The 19,875-nt window shown below is 41.2% G+C and overlaps 1 protein-coding gene and 1 non-coding gene across 5 annotated transcripts in view; one reads left to right on the top strand and one right to left on the bottom strand.

Moving 5' to 3' along the window:
• Phactr2 (phosphatase and actin regulator 2) overlaps positions 1-19,875 on the bottom strand; it is a 263,525-nt gene that overhangs the window by 159,651 nt on the left and 83,999 nt on the right. The gene's annotated exons all lie outside the window — the stretch shown is intronic.
• On the top strand, positions 10,978-11,086 carry LOC132653248 (U6 spliceosomal RNA). Its single transcript, XR_009591030.1, has one exon. It is a non-coding gene; the product is annotated as a U6 spliceosomal RNA (small nuclear RNA).

Here is a 19,875-nt window from a genome sequence, read left to right as displayed (position 1 = left end):
GATGTGCTCTTTAGGAGAAGCCCAACCAACATTAATCAGATGGTCTCATTTTCAGAGAGCAAAATTCAAACCCCCATCACTTAAGTTATTTGGACACATATCCAAGGTTTTCATCTTCCTCTTGTCATGGAGATAATCTGGACCAAAAACCTTGAACTTAAAGAAGATGAATATACATTAGAGCTGCAGCCCATTGACTGCTCTCGGAGGTTGGCCAGAACCGCATTGCTCACTTGTGGAGTACATAATGCCACATGTTGTATGTGGCACATTTCACAGGTTGTTCCCAGCAGTGAAAAACACCATGGAGAACACTCCAGATGACTGTGAGCCGCAGCCCAGATGCTCCCTTAACTTGAATCTCATTCTCTCAGGGCTTCTCATTCTTGCAGTGGAAGAACACAGGGCTGTTTTGGACTCCTTTACAATAAACTTATTTTTGGAATATTTTCCTGCCTTTGGCAGCACACCAAACAAGCAGACATTGCCATGGCACTCATGTGCAGCAACGCAACATTTCAAGTTAAAGGTCCCCTGTGCAGTGGGACATACTCACCTTAGGTCTCACAGACACAATTATCATTGACTCGCATCAGCACTGGTCCCAAGGTTCACAGGCTTTCTCCTGAAGGCTCCATTGTGATGCCAGACTGTATTGCTCCATCCCAGACAGGTGCCAGTTACTTAGGAACACAGTCCAAACCTCCTAATTTAATACTTGGCAGTTCATGCCCAACTATGGGGCTTGATAATGTTCAATCCTGAAGTCAAATGCTGAAAATTCACTTGATATTTTTAAAAAGTACCCCTAAAAGGAAAATGTGAAATGAGTACTAGAAATACATTTTGCTCTTAGGTGAAAAACAATTCTGCCCCTGTTAGTAGAGTGACACGGTTTGTTTCTATTTTTCCCTAGGCAGATGTCTAAGGAGGGGATATGAACAATATTAGAATTAGGGAATTTTACATTTTTATGGTAATTCTCTAAAAAAAAATCATAACAATCCCCAATTGCCTTCACTTTCTGTGATTATTGAGCATGTGTGTGTCTTAGCCTCAGAAACCACACCTTGATCATGCAAGGTGCAATGAAAATCAATCTCCTCTTCTCCACTGTCATTCTTTCCTTTCTTTGATCCATCCATGCCCTGAACCCTAGAACCAGTGAATGGCAAAAGGAACTTTGCAGACTTGCAGGTGTGAATAAAACAGATTTTGAGGTAATGCGGTTTGGTTTCAACAGTCTCATCTAATCCAAAAGTGTGAGAAGGAGGCTGACAGTCAGACTAAGGAAGGAAATATAGTGTATTAGTTATTTTCTATTGCTGTGGTAAAATACCATGGACTTATAAAAGAAAGCATGTAATTGGGTTTATGGTTCCAGAGGGTTGGAGTCCATGATAGTGGAGTAAATGCATGACAGCAGGACCAGCTGAGGCTTTCTGTCTGCATACAGGAAACCCTCTTGGGGATAGCAGGAGGCTTCAGAAGCCTCAAAGCACACCCACAGAAACACACCTGCTTTAACAAAAAAAACACACCTCCTAGTCCTTTCCAAACATATCCACTGACTGGGGACCAAATATGCAAACATATGAGCCAATAGGGGCCTTTCACATTCAAATAAGTATAAATAGGAACCGGATTAGAGAGCTTTGACTGTCACAGAGTGAAGGTCATGCCCAAGGGAGACAAAGGAAAGACAAACAATGCTTCTCTTGAGCCTACACTGAGGGCAGCTCTCGTGGCAGAGTTTGGATTTCTGGTCTCCAGAACTATATGGTACTACATGTGTGTTACCATAAGCCACTGAGTTCACAGAAATTTAGTAGAATAAGAAGAAAGTAAGACCCTGTACAAGACACCACAGCTGGTTGCTAGCACAAAGATCAATTTGTTTTTAGATTGGCTGTTTCTTTGGATTTACTGTTCCCGTTTGAAATCTTGCTACTCTGGACACATTGGTTTACAAGCTGCTCCTCAAGTGGGCAAAGCACGCTCTCCCAACCTATATTCTGTCACAGAATACTGGAGATCAGTCACTTAAAATGGAAAAGAAGAGATCTGGATGGCCGTGCTAGAAGCTGGGAATTCTCAGGTCAGGCAAGGACTTCACCCTGTATCAGCACTAGACCAGTGAGCTTGGGTCAAAGTAAAGCACGATTGCTAGCTTGCTTTCTAACAATTCACCCTCAGGGTGCTGTATTTGAGGAAGGGGTTGATTCATTTTTAAAACCTACTCGTCTCTTAGGGACTCTTCATACCAAACATCTACCATGGCTATGAAATTTCATCACATTTTTTTGTAGGAGCCAAACTGCATTCAAACACAACAACCAGAATTGTGACATCCTGATCCCCAACCTGTGATATCCACACAGCTTTCTCCTAATATTCAATTGTTCACATTTTCTCATTGTGCCCACCCTCCCATGATAGCAGGACTGCAATGCTCTTACACCCCTGTTTGGTTTCATTACAGTCTCTTGTTTACAACTACCTTGTATGTTTGCATATTACTAATCTTCCCTGATAGAAGTTATGTTCTCTGCCATATTCCCAGGACTCAGACCATCCTTGTAAGGTTAGTTGCTTCTTATACCATATGCCCGTGGGGTCACGCAACTGAATGTGGGGATGGTGAAAAAGTAGAGAACAATAAAACATACAACGAGAAAATTAATTCACGTCAAAGTCAATATATGTGTGTGGTTCATTACCCTCATGTTGAGCTGCAGAACTTCATTATATCCTTGATTTTGAACACACAACATGGATACTTTAAGAATCCTGCCATTATGCCACACAATACCAATGAACACAGCCTGAAACACGTTGGCTCAGATTCCAAACTGCTGTTTTGGAGTTGCAGTGGTTTTACTGTACAAACAAAGTATTCTGCTTTTGTGGAAACAAAATGGTTTGCTTACAGAAAACAAAGGCTTTGATCATGTCTTTACCCACATTGCTCATCATGTAGGTATCAAATATCTTTGTATCGTATTTTAGAATCTTTACTTTAAAAAAAATATCTTATAAGCTTTGCTAGATTGAGTTTCATGTAAAACCAGTCAATGAATTTTGGCTTGGAATTAGCACAGAATTTCCAACAATTTCTGAAATAGCTCTAAATATACTTGCCATCTTGTACTATATATTTATGAGAAGTGGCATTCTCAGCACTGACTATTATAAAATCAAAATATTGATCAACTCTAAAAAGTGTGGAAGATGTGCTACATCCTTCAATATGGAATATTCAGCCATGATCTAACTGTTTATGGAAAAGTGTACATAATAAGGTGATTCACACATTAGTTGCAAATCAGCCTTTGTCTTTAACGAATGGTGAAATTTTGTGGAGAGCAAATAATAATAACAATAATAATAAATTTGGTTCTTATTTATCATGAAATATTTGATTATTTATTTCTTTTGAGACCAGGTCTCATTTTGTAGTCCTGGCTACCCTGGAACACACACAGATCCACAGGTTTTTGCTTCTCACGTTCAGGGATTAAAGACATGCTCCACCACATCTGGCTTAGCATGTCTGACTCATACACCTATCTTATGCATCTATATGCCTGACAGTGCATCTTACTTTCTCTAAGAAAGTTGCCATTACTGTCATCTTGAAAACTTGCTTTCTTTGAAACTGTCATCAAAGATGGAAAGAAAAATATGAAAATGCCCAAAGACACATGAAAAGAAGCTGATTCAAATTTAGCCTTTTGGGTAAGTAAGCCAAGACCTTAATAAGATACTGAGTCACACTCACTAGGTTGGCTATCATGAAAAAAGGGGGAAACAACAACTGTGACAATGTGAATAAGCAGCAACAGTCCTTGCGCCGCCATTTAAAATAGTAAAGGCTGAGGTCTGTACTAAAGAAGGTGTACTGTTTCCTTAAAAAAATTAAGCATAATTACAAAAATATGGCCCAGGAATGCCACACCTGGTTATGCTCACCTGAACCGGGCGCTCAAACAAACACAGATACACAAATGTTCACAGCATCACTACGTCATAATAGCTACCGATGGGTGCAAATCAGATGCCTAGCCTCCGGTGAAAGGGGAGCCAGACTGTGGGCTGCTCCCACAATAGGTAGTTGGCCATAAAAAGGTGTGAGGGCACTGTCCATGCTGCATTCTGGCTACGAAAAGCTGAAGTTGGGCACAAAGGGCCACCCACACTCTCTCATTCTAAGAGGAAATGATCAGAAAAGAGAAATCCATAGACACAAAGATCTGATTGGTGTTTGAAGGGTATCAGGGAGAGAGATATAAGTTTGATTTTATAGCAAGAGTTTTTCAATAAATAAGTTTTTGAAGATGTTTTGAAATAATACAGAACAAGTGGCTGTCTGTTCCTGAATATTCCAAATGCTAATGAATTTTAACATGATTCATCTTACATTATGTAAACTTCATCTCAACTTTTTAAACTAATAATTAAAAAGCCCAAAGGCAGAAATATTTGAATTATCCAAAGCTACTTAATACTGTGGCATAACATATCACCCATGGCTAAGTATTCAATGGTTATTTATGAAATTGAATGTAGAAATATTCATGTCCTGCAAGTAGATTTATTTTCTGGAATTAGAACCACTGTGAGTCGAGACACTTAAGTAAGGTAGCTTATCAGGCTGAGTGGTGTCATTTCAAGTTTGAAATTGAGAGCCTGCTACCAAACTCACAGTTCCTTTAGCAAACTTGATTCTCTTCTGAAGATACTCCAGGCCAATGTCACTTCCCCAGGAAGACACCCCCACACCTCACCAAACCACACCTCACCAAACCACACTTCCAGACCTGACACCCAAATACTTTCCCAAGACAGATCAACCTATTTGCCCTGAAAAGGCAAGAGGTGGCTCTGCCATGTGCTTAGAAAGGGGCAGACAAAATGTTTTGCAAACATTTCTCTGATAACAAATTAAATGAACTTACAAGCAACTAAATTAGAACATTTCTAGTCTTCCTATTCTGAAAGTATAGTTCCAGACAAGCCCCAAAATTAACATACACCTGTTCAAAGTAGTTCCTGAAAAAAGCAAAAACAAAACGACAACAAACTTTGCTAAAGCCTCCCTAAGCCCTTTCTTGTCCTTTTTTTCATTGCTGCAGTTCTTAGAACTCCCCTCCCCCCCTCCCACCTCAGGGTTAGTGGTGTACATAGAACTCCCCTCCCCCACTCCCACCTCAGGGTTAGTGGTGTTCATAGCATAGGACTAGGCTTCTAATTGATCTTAAAGTTGAAGCCTTCTAGAAACCAGCATGTGTTAACTTGCTCACTGTTAGAGTCTCTGTCAGTGTGGAAGAGAGGTTTGCATATTTGTGCAACCAAGCTGCCAGGCCTTTCTTATCTCATGGGAATATCCTCTGATAACAATGAGTTTTGTGCTGTATTTCAAACAAATCTGGGCCAGGGCAGGTTTGGCAGGGGTGGGGACTGTGTGTAATTATGTGCCTTCATTCTGTTGTCACACAAAACAAAGTGAAATTCTTGGCATTTTTCTTTGACCTTTGGTTTTTTTTCTTGAAACTTGAAAGAGCATGAAACCCAAAGTGGTCCAGCAAATTGAAATGACACTGTTCACCTGAAACCACATCTAACTGATAAAGGAAGATTCCACAACGCCGTGCTTACAAAAAAATCTCCACGGCTTGGCATCCATCCCGTTCAGGTGACTAATTATTTGGGAAAAACTCATGTTACTGTAATCCCTACTTAACCATAGGGGACCCATTCTGAGATGTCTACTGGATCTCTGAAGCCTCTGATAGCATAGAATTTTATACAGCTCTGGCTTTCCCTGAACACACATACCCATGATAAAGTTTCTCAGTCTGGCACAGTAAGAATGTGTAACAGTCTCTAATAAAACAGAACAATTAGAGAAATGTGCTGTAATAAGAGTTTGAACCTTGGAGCACTGTTAGGTAACAGCTGGCTATTTGAAAAGAAGCAGTATACTTGTTTTGTTATTTTTTGAGACCTTGTTTTACTTTGTAGATTTGGTTTTTTTTTTTGTTTGTTTTTTGTTTGTTTTTTCTGTGCAGTCAAGGGTTTCTCTGTGTAGTCCTGGAACCCGCTCTGGAGACCAGGCTGGACCCTTACTTTGTAGATCTGGATGGCTTGGAATTTGCTATGCAGAATAGGTTGGCCTCACACTAATAGAGATACCCTCTGCCTCTGCCTCCCGCATGCTGAGATTAAAGGTATGCCTCACCGTGCCTGGCATGACGTAGTTCATATAGCTCACACAGCTAAGTTGCTGACGGGGGAGTAGCATATACAATGTGGATAAGCTGAGAAAAGAGATGATTCATGCCCAGGCATGAATAACACAGGGCAATGTTAGATCTCATCACACTACTCAGGACAATGTGCCATGCTAAAAGTGTGAATTGCTACTGTAGAAGGAAATCCACTGGAAACCCTCTACATGAGGTGAAACTGAAGCCATCGTAGCACAGACTGTCCTAGCTTGGTTTTTCTTGCTGTGACGAAGACCATGAGCAAAAGCATCTTGGGGAGGAAGGAATTCATTTGGACTACACATCCCGATTATAGTCTATTATTAAGGGAAGTTAAGACAGCAGACCAAGGCAGGAACTTAAGCTGAGGCCAGGGAGGAATATTGCTTAATGGCTTGCTCTCCATGGCTTGCTCAGCCTGATTCCTATAGAATCCAGAACCGCCTGCCCAAAGGTGGCGCTGCCCGCAGTGGGCTGGGCCCTCCCACAACAGTCAGTAATCAAAAAACAAGTCTCACAGGCTTGCCCACAGGCCACCATGATGAAAACATTTTCTCATTTGAGCTTCGCTCTTTGCAGATGACCCTAGTTTGTGTTAGGTTGACAAAAAACTAACCAGCACACAGAACTATTTCATGTTAGGAAGTGTTATTTTGGATGAACTTTCCAGATAGGGATATCCATTAGGTTCTGAGTTATCAAATGAAGCTTTAAGGCATCATACAATAATCAAACTTCTCAAACTTTTCAAACTTTTTGAATGAGATGTGTGTGTGTGTGAGTGTGTGTGCACATGTGCATGTGTGTATGTGTTAGATGAGAGAGACAGACAGAGACCAAGAAAGCGACAGAGACACAAAGACAAGACAGAGAGAAGGAACATGCATGGTTCAGTGCTTCTTAACTGCTAGACAAGTACTTTACCACTGGTCCACATCCTCAGCCCCATGTGACCGTATCTTTAATATGAGACATACAATATATTCAGCAGACATTTCTGAAGAAGATCAAAAAAGAAGCCCCAAATTTGTTCCTACCATGTTCCTTGACTCCTGGTTTGTTTCCATGTATATTTCAGGTTCCGACCATGGTTTCCATCTCTCATTTCCACTCTGCTCATAGGCACAATGACAAACTCAGCCTCACCTCCCTGGTCAGGTGTTCATACACCCTCTCTCTGGCCTCCCAGGGCAGCTGTTCCTATATCTGTCTCTCCTGATCCATAGTACAGTGGGGTGCTGACCTGGGGCGTGGAGTTCCTTATAGACATTATGAGCAGTCAGAGAAACATGGGATAGTATTTACCCATGCTCCTGATAACATAAAGTCAGCTGCTTCCCCCAAACACTCCGAGCAAGAGTATTGCTTATTTTTACCTCTTTGCTCTCAAGAATATCTGAATGCAGATGAAAAAGTAGCTAAAGTGTTCATGCTGTGGTGATTCACTGTATGAACATCAGTTAACCATTATGGCAGGAACTTGATTATTAGCATTAATATATCTTCACATCTATTTTTGATGATAAAGAGGTAAGTTCTGTGACAGCTCAAGCTGGGCAGGGTAGAAAGTGAGGGAACGCCATGCCTTCAGCCATTCATCCCACCTGTCAGGACAGGACCCACGCCATTAGCATCTTGCGATGGTAGGGTTGCAGGGGTGTACCACCGACTGGGTACTGTGCACCCCGCGTGCTGAGACGGAGCTGCTCAGAAGGCGGTAAGGCCGCATAGTGTATGCACTGCCTCCCAGTAACTGAGTAAGGATGACACACTTGTCTTTAAACATCTTGAAAACAATATAGGCCAAGTGTAAAAACGAAACAAAAAGAAAGTTAACTATAAAAGTTTCTCATAGAGGCCAGCACTCAGGAAGCTGAGAAAGAAAGGTCATCGGCTCCAGGTTAACCTGGGCTACATGGTAAGACACATTGTTTCACAAAGCAAGACAAAACACAAATAGCAATATTATTAAAAATAATACCAAAGTTTCTCTAACAGTCTCTAGAAATTGAGAACTGCTAAAAACTACAATGCAATCTCTCCAGACATCATAACATGCAAATAGCAATTGCTTCTATAAAATCAGTTTTTATATTATATTCACATCAACTGATTTTTGTGAAATAATTATGGTTAAGGGGTTTTTCTCTCTCCTCCTTATCAGCAGTAAGGGACAATTTAAGCATCCTGATACACTTTAGGCACTTTGAAAACAGCTAACCTCTCTTCCTAGGGAAGGTATTCGAAATGTTGATAGCAAATAGATAAACAGGTGTGGTGTCTAAAGTCTTTTTTAAATGAGTTTTTCTCCTGTATGAGTTCTTCCCTACTTCCTGACACCAACTAGAGACGAGTTGAGCAATTAAGACAAGTTCATTCCCAGGAAGGTCCGGTTTGTGACACTTCCTGAAATTCTTATTATAAAAAAGATCAACGGATCTAATATTCTTGGAAACTATCATGCACATACACGTGCGCACACACACACACACACACAAACACTGAAATTACATCATTCAAATTCAAACAAATTGGTAAACAAATACATTTTCTTCATTTTTCCTGTGCAAGCATTCATCCCTGTCACTCAGGGGTGGAGGCCCCTGAAGGATTAACCATAGGGTCTTCTTCCTCATGAATCCAGTCCTGTGACAGAAAGCATGTCGACGTGGATTCAGGAAAAGTCAACCCTCAGTGGGTGGCAACAACTGGGGAGATTCGGGAGCTGCTGCTCTGCTGTGGGAAGTCTGGCACTGGGGTGGGCTGTGGTTCCTGCCCTTTGCCTCAGGCCTCAGGTTTGGGGTGTGAGCCCCGAGCTACCTGTTCCAGCTCCTTTGGGTGACACTTGCAGCACTGTCACTTTCCTGAAAGAAAGCCTACAGCTTTAATATACCAGCACTTGGGAGTCAGAGGCAGGTGAATATCTCTGAGTCCAAGAGTAGCCTGGTCTACAAAGTGAGTTCCAAGACAGCCAGGGCTGCACACCAGGAAACCCTGTCTCGAACCCCTACTTCCAAAACAAAACAAAAAAAAACTATGTCTATGCCCAAAGGAATCTCTCATGAGTATACAATAGAAGTGTGAGAGGGAGAACTGGTTATCACTGAGTCATAACTTCACAAACAAGCACTGCTGCTTCCGGAAAGGCTCTCCTTACAAGATCCCTAAGGGCGCCAGCAGAAATATCTGCATTGGAGATGGAAATACTGTGGTTATAGCACTTCGTTTGGCGCTGATAGTCGTCTCTATGTGAAAGTGCCAATACATCACGCTGTTTTCCTTAACTGTGTATGAGTAACACAAACTGAAAAAGAAAAAAAATAGGGAAACAGACTGTGCCTCCTTAGGAATGAAGACTGCATTCATTCCACTCAATTTGTTGTGGAGTTTCACAGGTCTTATTCCACTGATAGAGCAAATCTGTCCTCAAAACACTTTGAAGATGCATGCCGTGTTCTTCGTGAGCTATCAAATCCAAATGTCCTTGCTACTGTAAATATTATATATCCTATCTTCTCTCAAAAGGAACTTCTGCAAAAATATATTTTTAAAGATCTGAATTTGTTTTAATGCCAGTCAAAAAAAAAAAAGATCAAAGGATCAAGATTCAATAAAGCTGTTTCTGGAAAAGCAAATGTCTCACCAACCTGATCCCATGGCTTCCTGCATCCTTGTTTCTCACTGTGTTTCTCCCAGCTCTCCTTTCCTCCTTAGCTGTTTAAAATCCATGTAATGAGAGGGTATAAATGTACTATTGTGCTCTACAGAACACCCTGCAGCCTGGCAACAGGGGCAGCGAGTGGAGAGCCCACCAGCATGTACTATGGACTTACTTTGTGTCACCTACTGTGTGAGCCATCAGGAGAGCCAGGGGAGACCACTTCCCCACAAGCTCCTCCCTGCTAAGCGAGGACATCAGATGTCGCGAAGAGAATGAGAAGGCTCTGGGGGCAAGAACTGAGTGCTAGGGATGAGAGAGGTCAAGGGACCAGGAGGTGGTGAGACTGTTGGGGACACAGAAGCAAGACACTCTGCAAGACTTTGGGGCTTTGGTTTGATACAAGAGTGTAGGCAGAACACTTTTTTTAATATTATATTCACAGATTTCGTATTATAAACAGAACACTTGCAGATTTCTGAACAGCACGAGAAGCCCTTTGCTGCCTGCCTCAGCACAGCATGTGAGGAAGCAGGAGGTAAACCAAGCTGTGATACCAACTCAAGGGAAACTGCTCACCCTCAGTGGGCTTCTGCATACAGTTCGTAACTTGGACAGAAGTCCTTTGGCTTGACTGTCTAGTTTCTCAAACCACAAAAGAGGAGAAAACAGAAGATGAAAAGGAAGGCCTGTGCCTTGGAGCTACAGACTTGGGAACAGATGAAAGAAGGCAGCGTGGATCATGGATGGGGAGGGGGGGCTGGAGCAGGCAGGGGCACCTGTGAGTTGATGCCACTAATGACCCAGAACTCATGAGGTACGTAGCTCAGTCAGTCAGCTGTTATGTTATCTTCATCATTAGTGCTGAATACAGCAGATGAGAAAAGCAAGGCCCAGGGAGAAGCTCAAAGCTTCAGAAGAGCCTCCATCAAGACTTGCAAGTTTTCAAACTCTAAGCCCAGTGTTTTGGAGTTATTTCACACTATTTCAAATGTTGAATTATGTTTAAACAAGGAAGTCAAGTGAATGTGACTATAAGAGTTGCAATTTGTGCTCGCTTCGGCAACACATATAAACAGTACAGAGAACAATACAGAGAAGATTAGCATGGCCCCTGCGCAAGGATGACATGCAAATTCGTGAAGCGTTCTGTATTTTTCAAACAGGATGGACCTCGGAAGAGGGAGAAAACAAGAAACAGGACAGGAGCCTACCACAGAGGGCCTCTGAAAGACTCTATCCAGCAGGGTATCGAAGCAGATGCTGAGCCTGATAGCCAAACTTTGGGCAGAGTGCAGGGAATCTTATAAAAGAAGGTGGAGATAGAAAGACCTGGAGGGGACAGGAGCTGAACAAGGAGAGCAACAGAGCCAAAATATCTGAGCACAGGGGTCTTTTTTGACTCTGATACTCCAACCAAGGACCATGCATGGAGATAACCTAGAACCCCTGAACAGATTTAGTCCATGGCAGCTCAGTGTCCAAGTGGGTGCCCTAGTAAGGGGAACAGGGGCTGTCTGTGACATGAACTATGAGCTGGCTCTTTGAGTTCAGCCTGAGGTGGGAACAGCCTTACCAGGCCAGAGAGGAAGACAATGCAGCCACTCCTGATGAGACCTGACTAGGGTCAGATGGAAGGGGAGGAGGACCTCCCTGTCAGTGGACAGGGGGAGAAGCATGGGAGGAGAAGAGGGAGGGAGGGCAAGATTGGGAGGGGATGAGAGGGGGTCTACAGCTGGGATACAAAGTGAATAAACTGTAATTAATAATTTTTTTAAAGTTGCAATTTAAGAATGTCTGAATTCAAATATAAGTTAAAGTGGTGGCTGATGAAGTAAAGGTAGGAAAGAAGCTGTCCTTTACCACTGATAACTAGAAGGGACCAGGGGTGTTAAGGAACTTGGCTTTACGTGTGTGTGTGTGTGTGTGTGTGTGTGTGTGTGTGTGTGTGTGTGTCATGGAGGGACACATGCATCAGGAGTAACATGCAAATGAAGTCATTGCACAACTGTGGGGGTCAGTTCTCTCCTTCTAACTCTGTGTGGTTTCTGGAACTAAACCCAGGTCACCAGATTTGTTCATTAATCACCTTGACCCTGTGAGCCATCTCAAACCCCCTCTGCCTAAGTGTTCTTTGTTGCCAGCTGACACCAAATGGAATCCGCTAAAATAAACCTGTGGAATTTCCTCAAGCTTTTCTGCTGACCTCCTCATAAACATGGCATTGAACCTGACCTTTTCTTGCAGTCTGTCCAAATCTCTGCCCACCTCTCTGTTGCTACTCTGTAACCAGATCACTACCCTTAAGGCTACAAGGCTTTCTCTGCTCTTTCAACCCTTGACCTTTCCCTAAGTATTTACTATTTCCTTATCAGCCTCCTGCCTGCAATATACAGACTCACCCTTCACACGTGTGGTCCTCCAATTAATAAAGCACAGACAAAATCTCCAGGCCCTGCTTACCTGATTGCATATCCCTTGTTAGATTTCAAGATCATAGACTGAAATGATTGTATTTCATAGACACTATGACCAAAGCCATTTGCTTGTCTGCTTCTGAAACAGCTTTTGTGGCTAGGACAAATGCAAACTCATCTCCCTAAAAAACATCATGTTGCCTGCAAAACCAAAGGGTAAACTGTGGTTAGTTTTTTCTTTGTATAATAGTCGGTGGGAATCTGGTTTGGCATGGCTGTGCCTTCTGGGTTGGCAGACAACCAAGCACATACTGGACAGAACATGGATCTTACATGTCATTGCAACCTTTTCCATGTGTAGTTAAGCTGAGCGTGGAAAAGTCCCCTGCCTTAATTTCCTATCTGTTTGAGCAGAACCACAGCTTTGAGGTGTTTACATAATTTTCTTGTAGAGCTGTGAGAAAGGAGCTATATTTGTAATCATTTTCAAAGATGAGAGGGATATTTGCTGAAGCGGATAGAGCGTTTAAGGAAAAAAACCTTCATTTATTTCCAGCTCTCCATTAAAACATGGATTTGGGGGCTCGGTTTTGTTTTAAAATAACCCAGGCACACAAAAAGTACATTAGGAGATTTTATAGTTTTGATGTTCCCTGGAAGCCTTTCCTGAGACTGAGAGAGACAAAGCCCACATCTGTTAGTGTAAAGAACATTTTTGTTTACAGCATTTTGGGGCTAATGACAAAAACTGATATAAGCCAGGAAATTTAGAGGCTAGAGGTGAGGCTTCATGCTAAATGTGTGTTCCAGGACTCCTGGTTTTCCATGGAGTCTGGAAAAGACAAAGTTGGCTCTAATTTTTGACTATCTGGCTTCTTTCAAGCATTGTGACAGTTCAGTCTTTTAAACACACGTCTTTGAACATCCTTAATTTTAAAAAAGTGACCCACAGGTTAATGAGTGCTGTAAGATGCTTATTGTTTAAGAAAAACAAATTGGCTCATCCACCTCTTGATGTCTGCTCTGAGGACCATGGGGTAGACAAGTTGGGTGCTCTGAAGGCTGAAGCTCCCTCCACACAGGAAGCCCAGGATACTTTCATTCTGTATGCCACACTGACCATTTTCAAAAGTCGAAGTTAGTAATGCTCCCTTTTATCCCTTTATTAAAAATCCCCCCACATTAAGCTGCTTTTAGGCGTGATGTCTGCCAAATTTCCATTGCTAAGAAAATAACACCTAACTCTATGAAATGTGGATCAGTGGGTAACAGGTGATAAATTAAAGGCAAGTTGGGTGGATAGAGTTTCACACAAGCCTTGGTAAATGAGACAGAACCTAGTGAGTGTTTTTCCATAGGAAGTGGAACAAGTGAATACAGAATTCTTGTGGTGAATTCTTGTTCCGCTCCACCGCAACAGTTTTGTGAGAAAGTTGCTTCATGTTTACAGTTTCATGCAGGCCTCTGACTAGACCTGGCAGAGCATTTTTGCACACAGCACAAGATCTTTATGATTCTGATAACAATGTTCTTTCATATCTGCTACAATCAAGCATCTTAACACATGGACAGGACATACCATGCTGTCAGAGGGGTTTCACTTTATGTGTCTTGCTAAGAGTGCACAAAAGTCATCTACAGAATGAATCATTTGCTAACTTTGAAACTGGGTCTCACTATGTAGCCCAGGCAGGCATCAACCTTTGAATCTTCCTACCTCAACCTCTGGAATTGCTAGGGCTCCTGGTGTTGCTGGTGTGTGCCTCTCCATGTGCAACACACTGTTAAAGGCAAAGGCATATCGGTTTGGGGCATGACATAGAAAGCTTTTCCAGAGGGCAATAGAGGCATGAGTGAGTGCTAGGGAATGTAGACTCCTGAGTCGGGGAATAAGGAAACGATGCCTGTCTAACTTTGAAGACTAAAGCAAGTCTTGGGCTGCATCCTCCTCTGACCATCCCGAGGGCCCCTTCCAATCTAGATATTTATTCCCTCCAAACATTTAGAATTAAAAGCCCTTTCCATTTGTGCTTTCTCAACTGTGTGGGATTGTTAAGTCAAATGTTAAAAAGATGGTTTTATTCAATTGTATTGTTCTCATAAGATGTGAATTAAGTTTGTTGTAAAAGCATCATTTATGAATCAACACACCATAAAGTTATCAAACCATCCTGTACAATAATATTGGTTCAAGGTGATCTGAATTTTTTTCTCTCTCTGTGTGTGTGTGTGTGTATGTGTGTGTATCAGAAAGCAGATATATGTAAGGCAGGACAGGTCCTATGTCTCTGTCAGTAAGAAGTAGAACATCTGTGATAAGTCACACAGATACAGGAAGCAGAAAACACAGCATCAGTATCTAACTGGCTCCAACCTTCCCACTGAATACAGACACAGTTAATAGTGGTCAATCATAGAAGTACTTCGGGGAGGGCGTCTAATAATGCACCTCTTCTATAGCATACCACTTGTTTTTTGTTGCTGTTGTTTATTTGTTTGTTAGTTTTAGCATCTCCTATTAGTTAAAATGCCCATGGAAAGACTCGTCAAGCAACAGTTTCTACTATAGTATTTACTCTTAACATGTAACTTGCCTGAAAGACAAAAAAGGGGAGAGGTATAGGAAGCTCTTTATATCACCAAGAAACAATTTAGCCATTTCCTTGAAGGTCTCTTTCATTCCCAGCCTCATGTTTCACGAAGTGGGTTGAGTCCTAAACACAAATTCTCAGGTAGACTGTTGATGAGGAGGTCACACAGAAAGCAAGCCTTATGAGAGGGAAGCAAGGAGAAAGAGGAAGGGAGGGAAAAGGGGAAAGGTGTGAGAGAAGGCCTACAGCTGAGAGGAGAGAAGGGAAAGGAGACGGGAGGGAGAACCCACTGCAATGATGGTTCTCACACTGGTTGCTCCATTAGAGTCATATAGGTAGCTTATCTAAAAAACCCCATGCCCCAGAATCTTATGGCATTTGTCCAGATGGAACACAGAGGCTGGCATTTCCAAAAACATGTACAAGTATTTCGCACAGATATTTAGAACTCAGAACAACCCTCCTGACTCTTTGAAAGACACAAATGATGTCTAAGGGAGTAACACCTACCCTGAAGACTTTGCAGTCTCGTTTGGAAGAAGGCTCAGAATATTGTAAGTAGAGAGCATGCTGTCGAATTCCACCATGCTCTGAAGAAAGCCAGGGCCTGGAGGTTAGAGGGGAAGATCCTGAAAGCAGGGCATTGGGGCTGAGACAACACCACATCTCCCTTTCCTCTCCCTCTGTAACCCCCTCCCTCGAGAAACTGCTGTGTGGATTTCATCTTGGGAACTTCACTTCCTGCTCTTGCCAGTATTGGCATGCCCTGAATTCTTCAGGTACAATCATGTCACATCTCCACCTAAAACTTTTTGAAGGCTCCTGAGTGCTGATAAAACAGAGCCCCAACCTATGTGATTACTCTGAAGTAGTTTGGCTTCGGATGGGTACCTTTCTCAGGGCATTCATCAGTCCCCAGCATCACTGGCTTAGATTTTTATTGTACAAACACCCTGATACCAAACTGGTTTGCTCTTGGGGAATTCATGTGTTCGTAATCCCAGCAAACATGAGAACCTCTGAAAAGCTTGTCTTGCCTCATGTGGTAGCACACACCTTTAATCCCAGCACAGAGGCAGGCAGATCTCTGTAAGTTCAAGGCCAGCCTGGTCTACAAAATGAGTCCAGGACAGCCAAGGCTACATAGGGAAACACTCTCTTGAAGAAAACAGAATAAACAAACCAAAAGCAAAACTAACCAACCGAACAAATAGCTCTATTTGGTGGCCCTATATAGAATAATACTCAACCCAACCCACTCTCTAAATATATATGTTAAGCATCCCTAAAAAGAAAACCTGTAATCAAGATGATTCAAAATCCAAAACTTTTGAGCTCCAATATGACGTTATAAATGGAAATGTTATGCTTGACCTCAGGTGATGAGCTGCAGTCAAAACACAAATTCACTAGAATGTCTGTCTGTGTTAACAAATATTCAGTCTCTATAACAAGCACCCTTGGTAATCAATTCAGAAAGAGAAAAGGTTGATTTTGGCACACAGTTTTTAATGACTCGGTCCATGGTTAGTAGACCCTGTGACTTTGGACCTGTGTTAACACAGCGGATCAAGACAAGAGCACCTGAAGCAGTTAAAATGTTCACCTTATGGCCAAGGAGCACAGGAGGAAAAGGAAGAGACAAGAGTCCCATATTTTTCCTTCATGGCCCTAGTCACATAAGGCTCTCTTACTGGGTTCCACCTTTGAAAGCTTTTACTACCTCCTAGCAACACCTCCCTGAGCACCAAGCCTCCAAAACATGGTTTTTAAGATTCAGGCCCAGTAGCATATAAAATGCAAAGAACAGGTAAATGAATGCTATGTTGAGACCTGGGACTCTTTCCCAGGATAACACATTATATACATGCAAATATTTCAAAATCACAGGAAAGAAATCCAAAAGTGTAAACACTTCTGACTGAGAATTTCAAGGAAAGGATGCCCAGTCTGTGCCTGCTAATAAACATAAATGAAACTCTCTAAGAGTTTTGTCTGTAGTTACTCCTTATTTTCTCTGCCAGAAAAACAAAGTTCAGGAAGAAAGGAGTTCTTTGTCATTTCCTGTGTCTGTGCTGATTAGCTTATTATCAGGCACACAGTGGGTAAGCAGGAGATACTTCCTGGATATATGGATGCAGGAATGACAGGTGGCAAGGGAAGAACACAAGAGCCAAAGCAAGTGGAACATACATGTTCTGTTTTGTTTTGTTTTGTTACATGTGCAGACTGTAAAAGTGGGAGACACAAGAACACTGACAAGACAGAGTGAGAAACCCAAGTGCAGTTAGTTACTAATAGCAACGAATGTCAGGATTTGAACTTCACACCTATTAGGGTGTAAAAACTGCTGGAACTGAATGATTCAAGTCTAAGAATGGAAATCATGACTTTAAAGTCCAGTCATAAGACATCATTTTAGTCACCAGACATAATTAGAAAGTTAAATATTTTCAACAAATTGGCTTATGTGAAGAAACTTAAAAATGTAATTTTGGGCTGTTAGGTAGCTTAATACAATGGAACTGACTGGTTTAAAGATGCTAAGAGAGCTATCTGTAAAAACATTCTTGCAGATACTTTATGTGTAGTAGGAAAACCTGCCTGGGTCTGGATCTCAGCCAATCAGATAACGATATTGAGACCCTGTTGTCACATGTGGCCATGATGTCTCTGGAAGACAAGAGAGTCACTTTACCAAAGAGTGTGTCTAATTTTATTTAAATATCATTTAAACTTATCAGGTCCCTTTGTAAAAATAATTTCTGTTACACCCTTCAGTAAAAATTGTGAATAATTTTTCCCATGGTACAGAATCTCATTAATGAAGTCTACTACATGCATTCTATTTCATAAATTGTCATGAATGTTGAATGCTTATGAAAGAATTATATATATATGTATACATACACACACACTATATATATATACATATATATATATATTGGAGACGGCATCTAGTCATGCAGACAAAGCTATCCTTAAAATCATGACCCTTTTGTCTCAGCTTATGTGTTATTCTTATCCATGAACTAATGTCTGCATCAGATATTTCAAAATGATTTCCTTTTGGAAATAACTCCATATTCATTAAATGGCATATTTGATTTAAAATTCAAAAACACCATTTATTATACACTTACATCAGTCTAGGCCCTGTACTTAGTGTTGTGGAAAATACAAAGATCCAGAATCATCTTTTTTTTTTTTAATTTCACATGCATTGTTGTATTGCTTGCATGTGTGCCTGTGTGAGGATGTCGGATCCTCTGGAACTGGAGTTACAGACAGTTGGAGTTACAGACAGTTATGAGCTGCCATGTAGATATGCTGGGAATTGAACCCAAGTCGTCTGAAAGAGCGGACACTGAGCCATTTCTCCATCCCCAGAATCATCATTTTTAAAGCTGCTTGACAAGAGGAAAATGCTGGACTAGATTTGGCTGTTGTTACAGAGAGTTGGATTTGCTTAGACCATCTACTTAGTGGATGAGCTGTTATGCCAGCTCAATCAGCTGTAACTCAGAGGCAAATAGTATTTACAAATAGGCTGACTGTAGCATTATTAATATAATGCATACATGTTTAACGTGGTGTGTAGAGCAGGAGGGCCATTCACAAAAGCAATGTTTTCTTTCTTGCCAGTGGTGTAACATTTAGCTGAATATGTTTGCCCTTTGTTTTTTCCTGCACTCTTGGTACCTGAAGTATAAAAATAGAACTCTGAGATTGCTTTTCACATACAAAGTTTCCAATCATCAATTTTTAATGCTTCATACTAAATGTTAAGTTTGGATAAATAAGAGATATGCATCACTCCCACTTCCATGTTTGCAATTAAATTCCACTTTGGTCCAAAGCAGGTTGAAGTCTTGGCTGCCTTTCCCTCCTTATGTCATCAGAAAGCGACTCTTAGCATTGATGGCATGCCCCAGAGAAACAAGGAAGAAGCAAAACCCGAACATGGATGACGCAGTCATTAAATTTCTAGCTAATCAAGCTTTAGTATTTATGAACATGACTAGTTTTCTAGGTACCTAAGATGACTTACTATTTTTGAAAACTAAGAGTCAAAAAGAATTCGGGAGAGTGAAAATGGAAAGCAAACAAGAGGATGGAGGGACTTGAACAGTGATTTCTAAATTTGCATGCCTACCTCATCCAGCTAGGTGTTATGCAGGAAAACTCTGTAGCTGGTATAATTGGGAAATGCTACTCTTTGTAGTTATTCTTAGGAATTTCCAACAAATGTCAATTAAAGCAGGCAAGGAATTATATGCTTAGGAGCATACTAACAGCCCTGTTTAATGCTGTTAAACTCAACAGTTCTCCAACTTGCCTGAACATTAAATTCTCAGTATCTGGAGGAAGTAATAAGCAACTCATAGAATTCCATGTTTGTTTCCCTTCTTTGCCACCCAAATGCATTATTGTTGGTTTTCTTTCCATAACATTTTCCGTCATTCCTTTAGACTGAAGTCATTTGACAAGCCTTCCTATTTTGTCTTGTGGATATAGAAAATTCAGAGTTTGTTTTGCTATTGTAAAGATGAGAGTTTGAAATGGGGAAAAAACCATTGAGAACAAATTCCAATGGTCTGAAAACAAAAACAAGAAGACTTCTTTTTGAGACCATTTGCTGCAGCAGATGCTTAGCCAAGCTTCCAATTTATTCTCAAGAGGTCAAAGTTACCTACAATTAAAATAAAAACTAGGAAGAACACTCAGGGTCATCCTCAGAGCACTTAGCATTTTAACACAAACCCATTTTCACTTTCTGAAATTTTCTTTTAAAGAGCAGTGATTGCTATAATAATATAAGCATCTTGCAAACAAATGTCCCCAAAAGAAGATTCATCAAGTACTCATTATTTTTGCTTAGAAAAAATATTTTTACATGAATCCTGGATGACCTTTAAAGTACTCATTTAGGGAACCAT

This window comes from Meriones unguiculatus, chromosome 3 (assembly GCF_030254825.1).
Source record: "Meriones unguiculatus strain TT.TT164.6M chromosome 3, Bangor_MerUng_6.1, whole genome shotgun sequence".
NCBI classification, from domain to species: Eukaryota; Metazoa; Chordata; class Mammalia; order Rodentia; family Muridae; genus Meriones; species Meriones unguiculatus.
Note: the sequence above shows the minus strand (reverse complement) of the source record. Positions and strands in the feature narration are given on the sequence as shown.